Raw genomic sequence first — 20,936 nt, 5'->3', positions numbered from 1 at the left:
GTTTGACTGATCGACAAGTCACGAATAAAATCAAACGATAGTAAATTAAAGCAAGAATAATTCCTGGATTGCTAACAGTGGTGTGGCTGGAATGCCCACAGAGCTGTTGCCCCGCCAGCGCCGTCCTCACTCTGAACAGTATGCATCAGCTGTTTTTTCATGGATGGTAAATAGTGGCAGTGAGAATCTGTGTTTAACATCTTTCAAATATTCTCACCGTTTCCCCGGGATGGACTCAGTGTGCAGAGCCTAATAAAGCGCTAATAGAGATTATTAGGATACCTTAATGTAGCGTCGCTGTATAGTCTTTACCTTAAAGCCTGTCTCCAGAACCGCAAAAAATTCCTGCAAAAAACAGCGAAAAAAAAAATTGATCTCTGACGAGTAAATGATTGTGTTGGAACTATCAGGGGTGTGACATAAATCACTAGAGAAATGGGAAACCGCGCAGAGGATTCCGTGCCACAGAATTTTATCATATCAATACAATTGGTTTTTATTGTTTTCTATTATGTTATAAAAAAATTGATTTTTCAAAGCTGTACTTTTATAATTTTAAAGCAAAAAAACACCCCTTATCGTGCGAGTCAAACAAAACAATGTACTCGGCAACTCTAGCAGTTGTCTGGCAACTCTCCGTGCATGACAGCAATCAGCTGTTAAAAAAAAGACATCTGAATTTTACGGTAAACTTAATTAAAATGCTTTTACCGAGACTGTTGGCCATCGAAGAACTACGGAGGCAGCGCAGGCTTCTCAGATGCGCATCGGGCTCGTTTTCGCGTTCAGATTGTCTTTTGTGATTGTCTTCTATAACTACTGCTAATTTAGTTCATTACAATGAATGATCGCTTTGCTTCTATTTGTGCTGCCATGGGTCTGCACTTAGCCGAACAAGGGTTTTTGACATAAATGCAATGGCAATAATGTGTAGAAATGGTTTGTTAGTTCTGTTTTGGCATTTTGAAGCGATGCCACCTGGTAGAACTACAAATGACTACACATGTTTTCACAATTTGCACAAAAAGTATGCACACGTTTGACGTAAAGGAAGTTTTACTACAATGAGCTATTTTTGTAATGCTTAATTAAAGAAAAACAGAATGCTTTCAATATAATTAATATTAAATATCTTGCTCCGAATTTGGCTTAAAAAGGGTAGCATTACTGTATTGTAAGGACGTATCTCAGGCTGGGATAGGCGTCAGTCTATCCAGGGTCCTGAATTACAAGTTATTTATAATTCGCAAGACTTTATTTGGAAAACTAGGAACTCGGCCAGCAACTGAAATAGAATGGTAAATTAAAATACCATAACCGAAGCTCACAGCAACCAGCGCTATTTAGTACTATACCTTGTAGTGGCGCCTGAAGCAGCAGAACCAAATTTAAAATTTGCCGGAATCGATAGAACTCGTGAGCAAAGATTCTGCCAAGAACCTGTAGAACTATCGATCGCAGAGATCAGAGTTGCTTATATGGAGTTTTGGCAAGTACAAATCACATGTAAAAAGGGTGAGGGTTTCAGGGTCGCTTTGACTAATTTTTGACAGATCCAGGACCAAGTAATAAAGTGTGAGGGTTTCAGGGTCGCTTTGGCTATTCTTTTGACAGATCCATGACCTAGTAGAAAAGGGTGAGGTCGAAAGGCATGGTGTTAAAGTGACAACCTGCTGATTTCCTTTTCCGTTTTGCTGCTCGCTACATAAAGTTGATCTTTGCACATACCTCGCGAAAATTTTTGCAATCCGTGGAAAATACAAGTGATCAATAATAGAGAAAGCCAGGAAACGATTCCCTGCAGTGAGAGCCGTAATATTTCGGCGAGTTGAAGCGGATGGAATCCCGAGGAATCGGAATAAAACATGATTGTCCGCACCTCATCCATTTTCGCTGGTGTGTCACTGTCGGAAACGTACGGTGGCCGCCAAAAACTTTGAACTGGTGCCCAGCTTCAAGGAAGCCGCATCAGGGCGAGATCGGACGATCTCTACGCTAAATTTCTGGAGGAGCGGCCAACGCGACTCTCTCGCTCTCCAGACCCTGGTTCCGAGCCACAGTAAGCCGATATACGCAGCCGGCGAGGAACCAGCTCCCATAAGGGAAGCGCCCTCTAAACGCGCCCTGACATGAATACCTAAGGAGGAGCTCCTATTTGTGCGTCGATCAAGAAGGCGGATTTAATTCGTTTCGTCTACGTCGAGCCCGAGTGGACGCCTCAGATTTTCGGTTTCGTCTCTCCGCCTGGAATTGGGCAAGAGCCACTTCTCTCTAGTAATTCTGATGCCACCCTAGGGCGGGTAGCTTCTTTCTGCTCGACGAGATTCCGTAGGCAAGGTGAGCCTGGCAGAGTACGTCGCCAATCCGGACATCGTCCCTAACCTCGACGATCCGATAGAGATCTTCCAAGGAAGCGTGCGCCAAACCGGCTCACCTACGTGCATGCGTGTGTTAACCTGGAGATGGGCATACCGCCATAGCGTGGAATATATTGTTGTATAAGTCTATTTTTTCACTTAATTAGTACGCTTCTCGTGTAAGAGACAAAAGGCATGTGCGATTTCTTTGTATGCTGTGGACCGTAGAGGAGAATCCATTAGGATTGTTGAGTACACGACCCCAGACCGTTTAACCGTGGAGAACCACACTTTGTTTCAGCAACCACGTCGGAAGATCGATCTTTCGCCGAGGGATGTTCCAGTATCGAGTGAGTGAACAAATGTAAGAGTCCCATGTGTAACCCAGTAGATTTGAATCGCCAATTGGGCGTTAAAGTGACCAATCCTACCGTGTTCTCTCTATAAGTCCAGCGCGAATTCGTTTATAAACCTTAATCTCTCGTAAATATTGAGAATAGACTGTACTTTTGAATCTGATTCGGCCTCGAAGCCTTGAACAGTTTGACTGATCGACAAGTCACGAATAAAATCAAACGATAGTAAATTAAAGCAAGAATAATTCCTGAATTCAAAATGATCCTAATTTTAAACTTCATTTAAGAGAAACAGAACGCGAAAAGTCTGAAATTTGAAAACAGAACTAATGATTAATAGAAAATTCGTAGAAAGTAAATATTCCTTTGTATTTTATACCTCTTTATCTTATATTATCTTCATATATATATATTTTTATACCATCATATACCTTCATTATATATTGTTACCATTTATTATATTACTACATATTGCTGTCGCCATCACTTTTGTATTATGATACCCGTTAGTTAGAATTAAGGATATAAATGAAGCTGAATATATTGAATTACCGAAAGTTTATTTGTGTTAGCTCAGATATGATTCTGAGTTTTGAGTAGAACCCCTGATTGAACTCATGCTGAAGGACGCGTAATCGTAGGGAAGGGATCACTTGAAGTCTTCCACTTCAAAGATGCGATCATTGGTAGGGAGGGTCCAAAAGGAGCCACTTCGACATCTGTGGGCTCGTAATCCGACATTCTTTCGTTTCCTTTTCCTTTCTCGCCCATCCTTTCTGATTTTTTTTTGTTTTGCCCTGCCGATATAGCTTCTAGCATTGTTTTGTCGTACGCACGCTAATTCTTGAAATTTTCTGATCATACTATCGTGAGCGATAGGTCCGAATGGTTCGCGCAAGACCACCACCCCCGAAACCGACGAGCTAGAGCCGATGAAAACGCGTGCCGCCCATGCCATTCGATGACCGTGCTACCAGGCTATCGTCGTTACACGTTAAAGATATGATTAGATAATTAAAAGTGGCGCCCAACGTGGGGCCAGATCGAGTGAATCCATCACTCAGTAAGACTCGTAGAAGATAAAATAAGTTCTTTCCCTTTTCTTTCTAAAGTCATTTGACTTTTCTTTCCAGTGAAGAGTGGTGCTAGACCGTAATCTGATAGGAAAACAGAAGAGAGAAGCTAAGTATTCCCTTCTGGCCACAGGTAACAGGTCCGCAAAACCATTTTATTCACGAGAGGCGACGAGTGTGAAATCAAGCAGTGGAAATACAGGCCGAGAGCAACTCAGGTTGACCGCCTGACCGTGTTTGACGTACCTCGCCGTTGATCGATCTACGATCTCAAAGGGAGTTGACTTTATTCTATCCTGTCGCATTGGAACTTAGTGACATGACTTCCGAGGATGTCCTAACCACGATTGAATAGAAGGAACGTCAGCTTTTCCGAGTATGAGGTATTAGAACCGTTTTTCTGAACACGACGAGGAGTGAGAAACGTAGATACCCATAGTCCGGTACAATTGTCCGATTTAGAGAAGAAGCCTGAAATAGAGCTGACCTCAAGAGGACGATGCCTTGACTTTCCTATAAATTTTATTCGCGAGAATGTTCGGTAGAAAAAAAAAAAAAAAATCTACGATTCGTGAACCGAAAAGCATGAGTTCAGTTAAATTAAATTAGTTTGGTATTAGAGTATTCTGTAATAGGGATATCGTCAGTAGTACGGAGATTAGTATTTCTATTTAGAGCCATTTTAAAAGTTGTTAATTAATTGGATAAGTAGAGAAGTCTGAGTGACATTAGAAGTCGAGATGGGGCTGGATAGATCTCCGGAAAGCGACACCGAGGAAGCTAGTGGGAGTACTGGTACCCTGTGTGGGTTGTGCCGAGAGGCAATAAGAATCTTGAGTGAAGGATTTAGATCGGAATGTAAACATGACCTTCATATCCGGTGCATGCAGACGCATTGGAAAACAAAAGAAACTTGTCCTACTTGCAAAGCTGTGTGTAGACCAGTTAGTGGAACCACGCAAAAGTTAGTTGCGCTAGGAACTCGTTCTCAGACGAAGGGAGGCTCCAAGGAAAGTCCTAGGCCAGTAGGAGAGGAAGAGACGTTCAAGACTCAAGATCTTCGGTCATTGGAAAGGAAGTTGATGAACTCCCTGACAAAAAAAATGTCGGAGGAGATACAGAGCGCAGTACTCGAAGCGATGCATCAAGCTATGTCCCTGTCTAACATTGCGACTGCTGCGACTGTGGAAAATAGGTCTCCGGTTTCACAAGCCGAGCGACGTCAAGCGTCAATCGAAGAAGTCGAGTCCATCAGGGCGACGAATTACGAACCACAGAATGCGATTCCGCCGGCTTCAATGAGAGGGTTCTCGTTTGATGTACATCAGAGACCGGATAAAGTAGTCCACATCTTGAACGGATGGAAGTTGAAATTTTCTGGAGTGGGAGTGTCGGTGGACAACTTCATATATCGAGTTGAGGCATTAACCCACCAAACGCTAGACGGAAATTTTTCGGTTTTGTGCAGGAATGCAAGTGTTCTTTTCGAAGCAAAAGCTAACGAGTTCTATTGGCGACATCACAAGTCGGTAGTGGAAGTTCGTTGGGATCGTTTATGCACGGCTTTACGTTTGCAGTTCAGGCAGGAAAAGGACGATGTTGACATTGAAGAGCTTATCCGAAATAGAAAACAAAAGGCCAACGAGAGTTTCGACACCTTGTAAGATGCCGTCTCGAGTTTAACTGACCAGCTAGAGCAGCCTTGGACTACACTTAAGCTCGTTCGTGTTCTCAGAAATAATTTGAGACCCGAAATTCGTCACGAACTCCTTAACGTAGAGATCAGCACGGTACAGGAACTGAGAGAGATGTGTCGTAGACGTGAAGTCTTTTTAGAAGATGTTAAACAGGCGCAGGGATACAGCAAGTCTAACCCATTCAAAAGAGATGTGGCCGAATTGAGAAAAGAGATCGAGGAGCCGGAAGATTCCGACTCAGTTAAAGAAGCAGAGATAGATGCGATTGCATTGGTATGCTGGAACTGTCGAAAGATATCAGATATCAGGACTGCTTGTCAGAAAAGAGAGTGTTCTGCTATGGCTGCGGAGCTTCGAATACATATAAGCCTAGTTGCGACAAGTGTAAAAAAAACTCGCAGTTCAGCACACCGAAGTCGGGATTCAAACCGAAGACTTCGTGTGTGCTTCGTCACCAGGGAACCAATACCGATTAACGTCGGATGCACTGACACGTGCCCCTTTCGAAATACCGGACTTACATAAATGCAAGCACAGTACGCTGTCGCATTGCGAAACAAATAGGGACTTAAAAACTAAAGAAATTAGCTGTCAAAGACAAAAGAAAGAGCTGCTATCTCGTAGTAAGAACCGTATTAGTAGTTATTGGCGGAAGGTAAAAAGATGTCGTTTAGGATTGGAGCATTATTGTGCGCTTTCGGGAATTGCAAATGACCCGAGACCATTCATTCCAATACAGTTACTTGATCGCACTGTTTATGGGTTGCTTGATTCGGGAGCCACAATTAGTTGTGTTGGAGGTAGGTTAGCCGTTGATCTGATGAAAACCGGCCCTCCCTTCAAGCGAATGGACGGCAACGCCAATACGGCAGATGGCAAAGCTCAGAGGATAGTGGGAAGGATGAAGATAGGCGTAGAGTATGGGAACGTTAAAAAAATCTTGGAGATTTACCTTATTCCGTCCCTCAAGCATGACCTATACTTAGGCATTGATTTCTGGAATCTATATGATCTGTTGCCAAAGAGTTTGCGAGTATCCGAAATAGAGATGTCTCTCGGTAAGGAAAATCTCGAGCAGCACTCCTTGACAGACACACAAAAGTTGGAATTGGCTGACGTCATGAAGCTTTACCCTTCGTTGGCACGAGAAGGTCTAGGAAAGACAAGTCTAATCACGCATACGATAGACGTCGGCAACGCCAAGCCTGTTAAGCAGAGACATTTCCCGGTTTCACCAGCTATAGAGAAAGCAATGTATGCAGAGATAGATCGAATGATTCAGTTAGGCGTGATAGAAGAGTCCGACAGCCCTTGGTCATCACCGATTGTGATGGTCACAAAGCCAGGAAAGGTTCGGATATGTTTGGACTGTCGAAAGGTGAACAGCTTCACGGAAAAGGACGCTTATCCTTTGCCACAAATAAGCGGGATTTTAAGCCGTCTGCCAAAAACTGAGTTCATCACGAGCTTGGATTTAAAGGACGCCTATTGGCAAGTGCCACTAGAGGTAAAATCCCGGGATAAGACTGCGTTCACGGTCCCTGGTCGTCCTTTATACCAGTTCAAAGTAATGCCGTTCGGGCTATGCAATGCCACTAGCACAATGTCTCGTTTGATGGATAAAGTAGTACCCGCGAATCTCAGGAACGAAGTATTCATCTACCTAGATGATTTATTAGTAGTGTCAGCAGATTTCGAGAGCCATTTAAAGGTGCTAAGTGAGATAGCTAAGCGGTTAAGACAGGCCGGACTAACGATCAACATCAGCAAAAGTCATTTTTGCATGCGGCGAGTGAGTTACTTAGGCCACATCATAGGTGATGGTGGGATTAGAACAGATCCAGAGAAGATCCGAGCCATTTCAGAGTTTCAGGGATTAAGGAGTTTCATGGGACTATGTGGATGGTATCGCAAGTTCGTACCGAATTTCGCATCTCTGTCATCACCTTTGACCGACATAATGACGACGAAGAGGAAGTTCTGTCTTACGGCGGAAGCATTAGTAGCCTTCGATTAATTAAAACGCTGTCTAGGAAAAACACCCGTGTTACGAAGCCCAGATTTTGGGAAACCGTTTTACATACACTGTGACGCAAGTAAAACTGGGGTAGGAGGGGTACTAGTACAGCTATCAGCAGAAGGTGACGAATGTCCCATCGCTTTCGTTTCAAAAAAACTGAACAAAGCACAACGGAACTATACCGTGACGGAACAAGAATGTTTAGCCGCGATTGTGTGTCTGAAGAACTTTAGAGCTTACGTTGAGGGTCACGAGTTTACGATAATAACCGACCACGCCTCATTGAAGTGGCTAATGTCCAACAACGATCTGAGTTCACGTCTGGCCCGATGGGCTCTGTCTTTGCAACGTTATCGTTTCAAGATAGAACACAGAAAAGGTTCACAGAATGTCGTTCCTGACGTCTTGTCGCGTGTTAATGAAGATGCAGTAGAAGCATTGGAGTTGCCTGAAGGATCACTAGTTGATCTTGAATCGGATCAATTCAATTTTGCGGAGTACATGGAATTAATAGAACGGGTGAAGGCTAATCTAGAAAAAGTACCGGATTTAAAGACAGACGAGGGCTTCGTTTATTGTAGAGCTGAGCATTTATCTAGGGAACAAGTACACGATGAATACGCGTGGAAATTGTGGGTCCCAAAATCGTTAGTCCCCAATTTGCTAAAACGAGCTCACGATGACCCTCTAACTTCTCATGGAGGAATGCATAAGACCATTGAGCGTATAAGACGGCACTATTACTGGCCAGGGTTAGTAACCGATGTAAAATCGTATATTAACACATGCGACGTATGCAAGACCACTAAAGCGCCGAATTGTGTTTTAAGACCACCTATGGGGAAGGCACCAGAAACCCAGCGGTTCTTCCAACGTTTGTACGTTGATTTCCTTGGACCTTACCCTCGGTCTCGAGGCGGCAATATCGGTATCTTCATTGTCCTGGATCATTTTTCAAAATATGTATTCCTAAAGCCTGTGAAGAAGATTACTGCAGACGTAGTGATCAAGTATATGGAAAATGAATTGTTCATGACATTTGGAGTGCCTGAGACTATTGTGTCTGAAAACGATTCTCAATTCCGGTCAGCCACGTTCCAGAAGCTGTTGGGACAGTTTAAAGTGTCTCACACGCTGACCGCAGTTTATTCACCCCAAGCGAACGCTTCAGAACGGGTGAATCGATCCGTCATTGCCGGGATCCGAGCGTATATACGACCCGACCAGAAGAACTGGGATGAGTGTCTAAGCAGGATATCTTGTTCATTGCGATCTTCAGTACACGCCAGCTTGGGCACTACACCGTACTATATGACCTTGGGTCAACACATGGTCACTTCAGGAGATACATATGCCTTGCTTCGGAAGCTGTATTTGCTGGAAGATCGATCGTTGAAATTCGACAGATCCGACTCGTTTGAGATCGTCCGCAAGGACGCCTGCCAGCAGATGCTGAAGAGGTACGACGAGAACGAACGACGTTACAATACGCGGTCGCGAGAGGTAACGTACACTGAAGGACAAAAAGTCTTTAGGCGTAACTTTAAGCAGAGCTGCTTTCAAACTGGATATAATTCCAAATTTGGACCCGCTTTTGTAAAGGCTCGAAATCGTAAAAAGATAGGGAACTCGTACTATGCTTTGGAGGATTTGCAAGGCCGGTCTTTGGGAAACTATCATGGTAAGGACATACGACAGTGATGCAGTGCTTCATGCGGTCTGATCTTGTGGGGGGCATTTGTAGTGGCGCCTGAAGCAGCAGAACCAAATTTAAAATTTGCCGGAATCGATAGAACTCGTGAGCAAAGTTTCTGCCAAGAACCTGTAGAACTATCGATCGCAGAGATCAGAGTTGCTTATATGGAGTTTTGGCAAGTAAAAGTCACATGTAAAAAGGGTGAGGGTTTCAGGGTCGCTTTGACTAATTTTTGACAGATCCAGGACCAAGTAATAAAGGGTGAGGGTTTCAGGTCGCTTTGGCTATTCTTTTGACAGATCCATGACCTAGTAGAAAAGGGTGAGGTCGAAAGGCATGGTGTTAAAGTGACAACCTGCTGATTTCCTTTTCCGTTTTGCTGCTCGCTACATAAAGTTGATCTTTGCACAAACCTCGCGAAAATTTTTGCAATCCGTGGAAAATACAAGTGATCAATAATAGAGAAAGCCAGGAAACGATTCCCTGCAGTGAGAGCCGTAATATTTCGGTGAGTTGAAGCGGATGGAATCCCGAGGAAGCGGAATAAAACATGATTGTCCGCACCTCATCCATTTTCGCTGGTGTGTCACTGTCGGAAACGTACGGTGGCCGCCGAAAACTTTGAACTGGTGCCCAGCTTAAGGAAGCCGCATCAGGGCGAGATCGGACGATCTCTACGCTAAATTTCTGGAGGAGCGGCCAACGCGACTCTCTCGCTCTCCAGACCCTGGTTCCGAGCCACAGTAAGCCGATATACGCAGCCGGCGAGGAACCAGCTCCCATAAGGGAAGCGCTCTCTAAACGCTCTCTCTCTGAGCCTGGCAAAGTACGTCGCCAATCCGGACATCGTCCCTAACCTCGAAGATCCGATAGAGATCTTTCAAGGAAGCGTGCGCCAAACCGGCTCACCTACGTGCATGCGTGTGTTAACCTGGAGATGGGCATACCGCCATAGCGTGGAATATATTGTTGTATAAGTCTATTTTTTCACTTAATTAGTACGCTTCTCGTGTAAGAGACAAAAGGCATGTGCGATTTCTTTGTATGCTGTGGACCGTAGAGGAGAATCCATTAGGATTGTTGAGTACACGACCCCAGACCGTTTAACCGTGGAGAACCACACTTTGTTTCAGCAACCACGTCGGAAGATCGATCTTTCGCCGAGGAATGTTCCAGTATCGAGTGAGTGAACAAATGTAAGAGTCCCATGTGTAACCCAGTAGATTTGAATCGCCAATTGGGCGTTAAAGTGACCAATCCTACCGTGTTCTCTCTATAAGTCCAGCGCGAATTCGTTTATAAACCTTAATCTCTCGTAAATATTGAGAATAGACTGTACTTTTGAATCTGATTCGGCCTCGAAGCCTTGAACAGTTTGACTGATCGACAAGTCACGAATAAAATCAAACGATAGTAAATTAAAGCAAGAATAATTCCTGGATTGCTAACAGTGGTGTGGCTGGAATGCCCACAGAGCTGTTGCCCCGCCAGCGCCGTCCTCACTCTGAACAGTATGCATCAGCTGTTTTTTCATGGATGGTAAATAGTGGCAGTGAGAATCTGTGTTTAACATCTTTCAAATATTCTCACCGTTTCCCCGGGATGGACTCAGTGTGCAGAGCCTAATAAAGCGCTAATAGAGATTATTAGGATACCTTAATGTAGCGTCGCTGTATAGTCTTTACCTTAAAGCCTGTCTCCAGAACCGCAAAAAATTCCTGCAAAAAACAGCGTAAAAAAAAATTGATCTCTGACGAGTAAATGATTGTGTTGGAACTATCAGGGGTGTGACATAAATCACTAGAGAAATGGGAAACCGCGCAGAGGATTCCGTGCCACAGAATTTTATCATATCAATACAATTGGTTTTTATTGTTTTCTATTATGTTATAAAAAAATTGATTTTTCAAAGCTGTACTTTTATAATTTTAAAGCAAAAAAACACCCCTTATCGTGCGAGTCAAACAAAACAATGTACTCGGCAACTCTAGCAGTTGTCTGGCAACTCTCCGTGCATGACAGCAATCAGCTGTTAAAAAAAAGACATCTGAATTTTACGGTAAACTTAATTAAAATGCTTTTACCGAGACTGTTGGCCATCGAAGAACTACGGAGGCAGCGCAGGCTTCTCAGATGCGCATCGGGCTCGTTTTCGCGTTCAGATTGTCTTTTGTGATTGTCTTCTATAACTACTGCTAATTTAGTTCATTACAATGAATGATCGCTTTGCTTCTATTTGTGCTGCCATGGGTCTGCACTTAGCCGAACAGGGGTTTTTGACATAAATGCAATGGCAATAATGTGTAGAAATGGTTTGTTAGTTCTGTTTTGGCATTTTGAAGCGATGCCACCTGGTAGAACTACAAATGACTACACATTTTTTCACAATTTGCACAAAAAGTATGCACACGTTTGACGTAAAGGAAGTTTTACTACAATGAGCTATTTTTGTAATGCTTAATTAAAGAAAAACAGAATGCTTTCAATATAATTAATATTAAATATCTTGCTCCGAATTTGGCTTAAAAAGGGTAGCATTACTGTATTGTAAGGACGTATCTCAGGCTGGGATAGGCGTCAGTCTGTCCAGGGTCCTGAATTACAAGTTATTTATAATTCGCAAGACTTTATTTGGAAAACTAGGAACTCGGCCAGCAACTGAAATAGAATGGTAAATTAAAATACCATAACCGAAGCTCACAGCAACCAGCGCTATTTAGTACTATACCTTGTAGTGGCGCCTGAAGCAGCAGAACCAAATTTAAAATTTGCCGGAATCGATAGAACTCGTGAGCAAAGATTCTGCCAAGAACCTGTAGAACTATCGATCGCAGAGATCAGAGTTGCTTATATGGAGTTTTGGCAAGTACAAATCACATGTAAAAAGGGTGAGGGTTTCAGGGTCGCTTTGACTAATTTTTGACAGATCCAGGACCAAGTAATAAAGTGTGAGGGTTTCAGGGTCGCTTTGGCTATTCTTTTGACAGATCCATGACCTAGTAGAAAAGGGTGAGGTCGAAAGGCATGGTGTTAAAGTGACAACCTGCTGATTTCCTTTTCCGTTTTGCTGCTCGCTACATAAAGTTGATCTTTGCACATACCTCGCGAAAATTTTTGCAATCCGTGGAAAATACAAGTGATCAATAATAGAGAAAGCCAGGAAACGATTCCCTGCAGTGAGAGCCGTAATATTTCGGCGAGTTGAAGCGGATGGAATCCCGAGGAATCGGAATAAAACATGATTGTCCGCACCTCATCCATTTTCGCTGGTGTGTCACTGTCGGAAACGTACGGTGGCCGCCAAAAACTTTGAACTGGTGCCCAGCTTCAAGGAAGCCGCATCAGGGCGAGATCGGACGATCTCTACGCTAAATTTCTGGAGGAGCGGCCAACGCGACTCTCTCGCTCTCCAGACCCTGGTTCCGAGCCACAGTAAGCCGATATACGCAGCCGGCGAGGAACCAGCTCCCATAAGGGAAGCGCCCTCTAAACGCGCCCTGACATGAATACCTAAGGAGGAGCTCCTATTTGTGCGTCGATCAAGAAGGCGGATTTAATTCGTTTCGTCTACGTCGAGCCCGAGTGGACGCCTCAGATTTTCGGTTTCGTCTCTCCGCCTGGGATTGGGCAAGAGCCACTTCTCTCTAGTAATTCTGATGCCACCCTAGGGCGGGTAGCTTCTTTCTGCTCGACGAGATTCCGTAGGCAAGGTGAGCCTGGCAGAGTACGTCGCCAATCCGGACATCGTCCCTAACCTCGACGATCCGATAGAGATCTTCCAAGGAAGCGTGCGCCAAACCGGCTCACCTACGTGCATGCGTGTGTTAACCTGGAGATGGGCATACCGCCATAGCGTGGAATATATTGTTGTATAAGTCTATTTTTTCACTTAATTAGTACGCTTCTCGTGTAAGAGACAAAAGGCATGTGCGATTTCTTTGTATGCTGTGGACCGTAGAGGAGAATCCATTAGGATTGTTGAGTACACGACCCCAGACCGTTTAACCGTGGAGAACCACACTTTGTTTCAGCAACCACGTCGGAAGATCGATCTTTCGCCGAGGAATGTTCCAGTACCGAGTGAGTGAACAAATGTAAGAGTCCCATGTGTAACCCAGTAGATTTGAATCGCCAATTGGGCGTTAAAGTGACCAATCCTACCGTGTTCTCTCTATAAGTCCAGCGCGAATTCGTTTATAAACCTTAATCTCTCGTAAATATTGAGAATAGACTGTACTTTTGAATCTGATTCGGCCTCGAAGCCTTGAACAGTTTGACTGATCGACAAGTCACGAATAAAATCAAACGATAGTAAATTAAAGCAAGAATAATTCCTGAATTCAAAATGATCCTAATTTTAAACTTCATTTAAGAGAAACAGAACGCGAAAAGTCTGAAATTTGAAAACAGAACTAATGATTAATAGAAAATTCGTAGAAAGTAAATATTCCTTTGTATTTTATACCTCTTTATCTTATATTATCTTCATATATATATATTTTTATACCATCATATACCTTCATTATATATTGTTACCATTTATTATATTACTACATATTGCTGTCGCCATCACTTTTGTATTATGATACCCGTTAGTTAGAATTAAGGATATAAATGAAGCTGAATATATTGAATTACCGAAAGTTTATTTGTGTTAGCTCAGATATGATTCTGAGTTTTGAGTAGAACCCCTGATTGAACTCATGCTGAAGGACGCGTAATCGTAGGGAAGGGATCGCTTGAAGTCTTCCACTTCAAAGATGCGATCATTGGTAGGGAGGGTCCAAAAGGAGCCACTTCGACATCTGTGGGCTCGTAATCCGACATTCTTTCGTTTCCTTTTCCTTTCTCGCCCATCCTTTCTGATTTTCTTTTGTTTTGCCCTGCCGATATAGCTTCTAGCATTGTTTTGTCGTACGCACGCTAATTCTTGAAATTTTCTGATCATACTATCGTGAGCGATAGGTCCGAATGGTTCGCGCAAGACCACCACCCCCGAAACCGACGAGCTAGAGCCGATGAAAACGCGTGCCGCCCATGCCATTCGATGACCGTGCTACCAGGCTATCGTCGTTACACGATACAACCTAGCTATTAGTTTGTAACTTTAACCTCACTGTCTATTAATAAATAAATAAATAATCTTAGTACAGACAAAAATATCATAATTTTACTTTTAAATATACACACATATTGTAATCAAAAAAATCAAAAAAATTAATATTACGATACAGAAACTAAAATTATATTTTCAATTTTGGCCCAATTCTATAGTCGATCCCTAGTAACCGCTGTATAAGTCTCGACCATTTATACATTATGGCCACACTTCTCACTAAGGGGGGAGGAGTTACGGTAATAATTACGCTCGCTTAAATACATCTGGATACATAAGTCGCGCGCATGTTGAGGATCGGATTTCTCCTCTTCACAGCTGCCGGCTGCGCATCCGCTAGTTCGGATATCGCTTGCCTCTAAGCTGGAGTGATGCACTGCAACTCGTGTTAACTGGTACAACATAACATTGCTCTCGTAAAAAGTACACAACCAATGTAGCACAGAGTGATTTGCGCTAGACACGCTTTAAGTAAGCCTAAGAAAAAAAAGCAAAAATTTTAGTAAATGTTTCAGAGATCTTTAATCTTTATTAATTTTTTGTTTCTTCTTTTATGGTTAGATAGTTTTTGCATTTCCTTTTCGTCAGGAATTCCAAGTTGATCTTGAAACAAGGTTTTTAAAGCTGAAATTTAAATATATATTGAAATATGAAAGTAAGATTCAAATTAAAACTGATTAATAGCTTACAGAAAAACATATGTATGATATTTGGAACGTGAAAAGTTGACATTATAAAATAAGACTAGAATCGAATTTAAGCTGTTTGACGCCCTTAAGACCTCTAGCAAAATATTAATACCGTAGAATTATTTTATTGACGATGTTGATGATTTTTTAAGTTTGGTTAACGAATTTTAGCTCCAAAGTTTCTGGAGCAACTGAAAATTAATTTCTTCGTTCTGGCTATAATTATGATCCAATCTGATTCAGATTCGGCAATCTGGTAGATATGGGCATTCTCTACGATACTGCGTTTTTAGTATATCTCTAGTTTATCTTTGTATCTTTAAAATTGTGCATGCCACAGATTTTCGTCCTTTGCGTGGGCGGAAGGGTCGGGGTGAAATTTTGAAATACACTTGTAGCAGTTTTCAAACAGTTTTCATATCGGCTACGGAGAGCCAACCATGCGGACTCATTAGTGAGGGGGGATTTTTCTACGATGGCCTTCGGATCGCCCCGGGTCTTCTCGGTGAGGTAGTACAGTTTCTCTACCGGAGATATTCTAGGACCGCAGTGAACAGATCCCGGAATGTGGGCCAGCGGACGTAGTCCCCTGAGAATACCTCAAGGTTGACGGGAGGCAGTCGACAGCCGCCCTGTTGGACTGGCTGTGAAGGAGGAAGAACTGTGGATGTGGCCAGTTGAGCATTGAGGTCACTGAGGCACTGCTCAAATACCCCATAGCATTCGCCGTATGTGTCACGGATGTCCGCTTGGATTTCTGGATCCTCGTCAGTCATCACCGCGGAGTAGGCCTTGTACTCGGCCTCGACGTCCGTCCACATGCTGAGGATTTGGCCTCGACGGACCTCGGACAGAGAGGCGGATGGGGCGGCGGTGCTGCACCTTGCCAGGTGCGACAGTCGGCCAATAGCGGCGACCAATTTGGTCCGAGCGACTGGGGTGACGGATTGAGCCATTGTGATGCAGTGGCGAGAGCTGACGGGGCTGCTGACAAAGGAGCCTTTCGGATATTGTTTGGTCACAGCTGGAACCTTAAGACTGACAGGAGACGGAAATAGAACCGATTTGGTCCTTGCCGCAGGGCTGCTACTGGCTGCTCTCGGAGTGAGGGGTGCCTTAATTTTCTGAGTCGGCGTAGTTCCGGAGGCGGACGAGGTGCGTAGCCGGTTGGAAGAGGTCACAGGCAAAAGCTGGCTGCCGTCCTTGTGACCTGTTGGCATATTACGAACTCTCACACGCACAGAAAATCGGATTTGGAAGTCTTGGAGGGGCAGAAGACTGATCTGAGTAGAATTCAGACAGAAAGACGCCAGGAAATAAATATAACCCACTTATGGAAGGCTGTCAGGAAAAAGGCCTCGAGCTTCGAGTCGGGTCGACTCGGATTGTTTGAGATCACCGTGAAGTAAATTTCTCAAACAATGAGTGACTTATATTGCGCTGAGCCGAGGAGAGGACCGGTCACACTGATTTTGGCAATATTTTGCAAATATTGTTAGTGCCTCTTTTACCTCTTTGACGCAGTCGTGATCAGAACTGGGTTTTTTGCGGATGGACGGCGGACGGAATGGCATTTATATCCTCGATAGCTGATTGGAATGGGCGATAGTTTGCTCTTTATGTCGGTTTGGATCGACAAAGTGCAGATAAACCTAGTCGCCGTAAGCGTTACCGGAAGCTACAGTCAAGAATATGACTGCGGAGTGGGCACTGGAGAACTATCGGGAGAAATACCGAAGGAAAACAGAAAAAATCGGAAAAAGGATGACGAAACGGTTTAAATTACAAATCGTGGATCGTTCAATTTATTTCTTGTAGTGTCGGTGTGTTTGTTTGGAAATTGTCAGATGAGAGTAAGGTTTTCTTTTTATTTTTTATTTATTTATTTTTGGTCGAACGCATATCGATACCGATATTTTTGGATTGCGCCACCTCTAATGCACGGAACAAAAACAACAACAAAAGACCGAAACACCAATTTGCCAATTGGCAGTGGAAATTGCCAAATAATTACCATAAGTGCTCCGTGGAAAGTGGAGGATGTTGGAGTTGGGGTAGCGATCGTGAAAAGTGGCTGGAGTGCACGAATTGTACGAAATCGCGAATTTTATATTAAATTTGGCACTTGCGCGGAGTATGTATGTAGTGAATGTGTGTGCAGTATTTAAATACGGAATGTGGTATATTTATGCGGGGTGTAATAATTGTATGTACATTTATAGGCTGTTTACATTGGGACTGCGTCATGCTTCTTTGCGTCTTGGCGAAGACGCAGTTTTTTTTACATAGGTTAAGCATAGGGCCCTAGTGGTGGCAAAAAGTTGCGTCGGTCTCTGATTCATGTGCGTCTATTCGATATATTCGATTGCTTTTGCGCTTAACTGCACATTTTTGCACTTTTCTGCCTATCAGCGCAACTATCACCTCTAAGAACAACCAAAACTTGTAGTTAAAAAATCAAATTTTGGCGCTAAAATGAATGGTTGTGCAAAAAGGTGAAAATATACATAAAATCATGAAATAAAATACTTGAAACTGATTGTATTATTATCATACGACATTTTTGTGATCCCCTGATGCCATTATGACACTGCTGGAGACGAACTTCGATGGTTTTAATAATTTTAAGAAGAACTCCCACAAGCTCTACAAAGAAATGTCTGAAAATAATAAATAAATATAAGATTCAATTCTCTTTCGTCCATTTTCTTGTCGTCTTGCATAATTCTGTTGATTTCTCAAAATTTGTTTACTTTCCTTGTCATCAAGCACCCAAAACAAAATTCAAGACGCGCGTCTGCCAATGTAAACGCCTTTTCTGCTTCATTGCGTCTATTCCGATATCGATAGCAGACGCGCCCAGTGTAAAAAGGCTATTATAGTCGGCAATATGGAATATTGCGGCCAACCATGGAAAAAAATATATGAATGTATGAATAAATGTAGGTATGTGTACAGGTACAGGAATAAAACACTTAATTTTAATTGTAGTTGCACTCGGAGTGTGCCAGTGTATATTTTTATTGGGGTGGTTCGTTCATGGAATGCACTTGGAGAGACACGGATGTAGGTGTGTGTGTATGTACGAAAGTTGCTCTCATGGGCTGGAATGTGCGTACATACATATGCTCGGAATGCACTTGTTTTGAATTCATTTTTATTTATTTAATTTGTCCGCAAATCATGGACAGACACAAGTAATCGAAAAAACTACCGTATCACTGGTAGTTGGAGGTGAATGACGGGAGAACGGCCGGAATCGCCGATAATATGGCGGTGTCGAAAAAAGAAGAGACACGGATAACGGATGCCACAGAATGAGGAAATAAGTATATATATAAGAATATATACATGTGCCTATATCGTGGAGCTCGGACTTTTCGGAAATTGGGAACACAAATCGCGAATGAAAGGGATTTGTGGCACACGAAAATCGTACTTATCTTAGGATCCTGGTGGTGAAGGCGATGCCGTGCTCGAATGCTGGATATGGTTGGGGAAGGTGAAGTATATCCGGCTCGAAGGACCAATGTTTGAGCGGAGAGGCGTTGCGAAGTCCCAGGATCAATTCCCAAAATAAAGACGATAGGCAGTGGTCCAATTTCGTCAATATGTACAGAATTATTCGTAGTTTTAGTCACTTAGCTATAACAATAGGTGCAAATAGACCGGCCGTTTTGCTTGGGGTGAAAAAGCGCATTATTTTCCCCTCGAAGACAGCTGCCGACGGCTGTCGGCTGCGGGAGCGGGTGCGTGAGCGTGGGCGGGAGCGTAAGTGTGGTAAGTCTGAGCGCGCGAGAGCGCGTCACCGGGGGGAAAAACGCTCATAAGCGTGAGAGCGAGGGCAACAGCTTGCGTAGCTGGATTGCTAACAGTGGTGTGGCTGGAATGCCCACAGAGCTGTTGCCCCGCCAGCGCCGTCCTCACTCTGAACAGAATGCATCAGCTGTTTTTTCATGGATGGTAAATAGTGGCAGTGAGAATCTGTGTTTAACATCTTTCAAATATTCTCACCGTTTTATCATATCAATACAATTGGTTTTTATTGTTTTCTATTATGTTATAAAATAATTGATTTTTCAAAGCCGTACTTTTATAATTTCAAAGCAAAAAAACACCCCTTATCGTGCGAGTCAAACAAAACAATGTACTCGGCAACTCTAGCAGTTGTCTGGCAACTCTCCGTGCATGACAGCAATCAGCTGTTAAAAAAAAAGACATCTGAATTTTACGGTAAACTTAATTAAAATGCTTTTACCGAGACTGTTGGCCATCGAAGAACTACGGAGGCAGCGCAGGCTTCTCAGATGCGCATCGGGCTCGTTTTCGCGTTCAGATTGTCTTTTGTGATTGTCTTCTATAACTACTGCTAATTTAGTTCATTACAATGAATGATCGCTTTGCTTATATTTGTGCTGCCATGGGTCTGCACTTAGCCGAACAGGGGTTTTTGACATAAATGCAATGGCAATAATGTGTAGAAATGGTTTGTTAGTTCTGTTTTGGCATTTTGAAGCGATGCCACCTAGTAGAACTACAAATGACCTCACATGTTTTTACAATTTGCACAAAAAGTATGCACACGTTTGACGTAAAGGAAGTTTTACTACAATGAGCTATTTTTTGTAATGCTTAATTAAAGAAAAACAGAATGCTTTCAATATAATTAATATTAAATATCTTGCTCCGAATTTGGCTTAAAAAGGGTAGCATTACTGTATTGTAAGGACCTATCTCAGGCTGGGATAGGCGTCAGTCTGTCCAGGGTCCTGAATTACAAGTTATTTATAATTCGCAAGACTTTATTTGGAAAACTAGGAACTCGGCCAGCAACTGAAATAGAATGGTAAATTAAAATACCATAACCGAAGCTCACAGCAACCAGCGCTATTTAGTACTATACCTAGCTATTAGTTTGTAACTTTAACCTCACTGTCTATTAATAAATAAATAAATAATCTTAGTACAGACAAAAATATCATAATTTTACTTTTAAATATACACACATATTGTAATCAAAAAAATTAATATTACGATACAGAAATTAAAATTATATTTTTTAATTTTGGCCCAATTCTATAGTCGATCCCTAGTAACCGCTGTATAAGTCTCGACAATTTATACATTATGGCCACACTTCTCACTAAGGGGGGAGGAGTTACGGTAATAATTACGCTCGCTTAAATACATCTGGATACATAAGTCGCGCGCATGTTGAGGATCGGATTTCTCCTCTTCACAGCTGCCGGCTGCGCATCCGCTAGCTCGGATATCGCTTGCCTCTAAGCTGGAGTGATGCACTGCAACTCGTGTTAACTGGTACAACATAACATTGCTCTCGTAAAAAGTACACAACCAATGTAGCACAGAGTGATTTGCGCTAGACACGCTTTAAGTAAGCCTAAGAAAAAAAAGCAAAAATTTTAGTAAATGTTTCAGAGATCTTTAATCTTTATTATTTTTTGTTTCTTCTTTCATGGTTAGATAGTTTTTGCATTTCCTTTTCGTCAGGAATTCAAAGTTGATCTTGAAACAAGGTTTGTAAAGCTGAAATTTAAATATATTATGAAATATGAAAGTAAGATTCAAATTAAAACTGATTAATAGCTTACAGAAAAACATATGTATGATATTTGGAACGTGAAAAGTTGACATTATAAAATAAGACTAGGATCGATTTTAAGCTGTTTGACGCCCTTAAGACCTCTAGCAAAATATTAATACCGTAGAATTATTTTATTGACGATGTTGATGATTTTTTAAGTTTGGTTAACGAATTTGAGCTCCAAAGTTTCTGGAGCAACTGAAAATTAATTTCTTCGTTCTGGCTATAATTATGATCCAATCTGATTCAGATTCGGCAATCTGGTAGATATGGGCATTCTCTACGATACTGCGTTTTTAGTATATCTTTAGTTTATCTTTGTATCTT

General features: G+C 42.5%; 1 long non-coding RNA gene across 1 annotated transcript; it reads right to left on the bottom strand.

Moving 5' to 3' along the window:
• Positions 1–19,968: 19,968 nt before the first annotated feature.
• Positions 19,969–20,675, bottom strand: LOC121404971. Its single transcript, XR_005968297.1, has 2 exons — positions 20,617–20,675; positions 19,969–20,551 (listed from the first exon to the last, which is right to left on the bottom strand). It is a non-coding gene; the product is annotated as an uncharacterized LOC121404971 (long non-coding RNA).
• Between the last annotated feature and the right edge of the window lie 261 nt (positions 20,676–20,936).

This window comes from Drosophila obscura, unplaced genomic scaffold, assembly GCF_018151105.1.
Source record: "Drosophila obscura isolate BZ-5 IFL unplaced genomic scaffold, ASM1815110v1 contig_58, whole genome shotgun sequence".
In the NCBI taxonomy this organism is placed as follows: domain Eukaryota; kingdom Metazoa; phylum Arthropoda; class Insecta; order Diptera; family Drosophilidae; genus Drosophila; species Drosophila obscura.
This window is presented reverse-complemented; position numbering and strand designations above follow the sequence as displayed.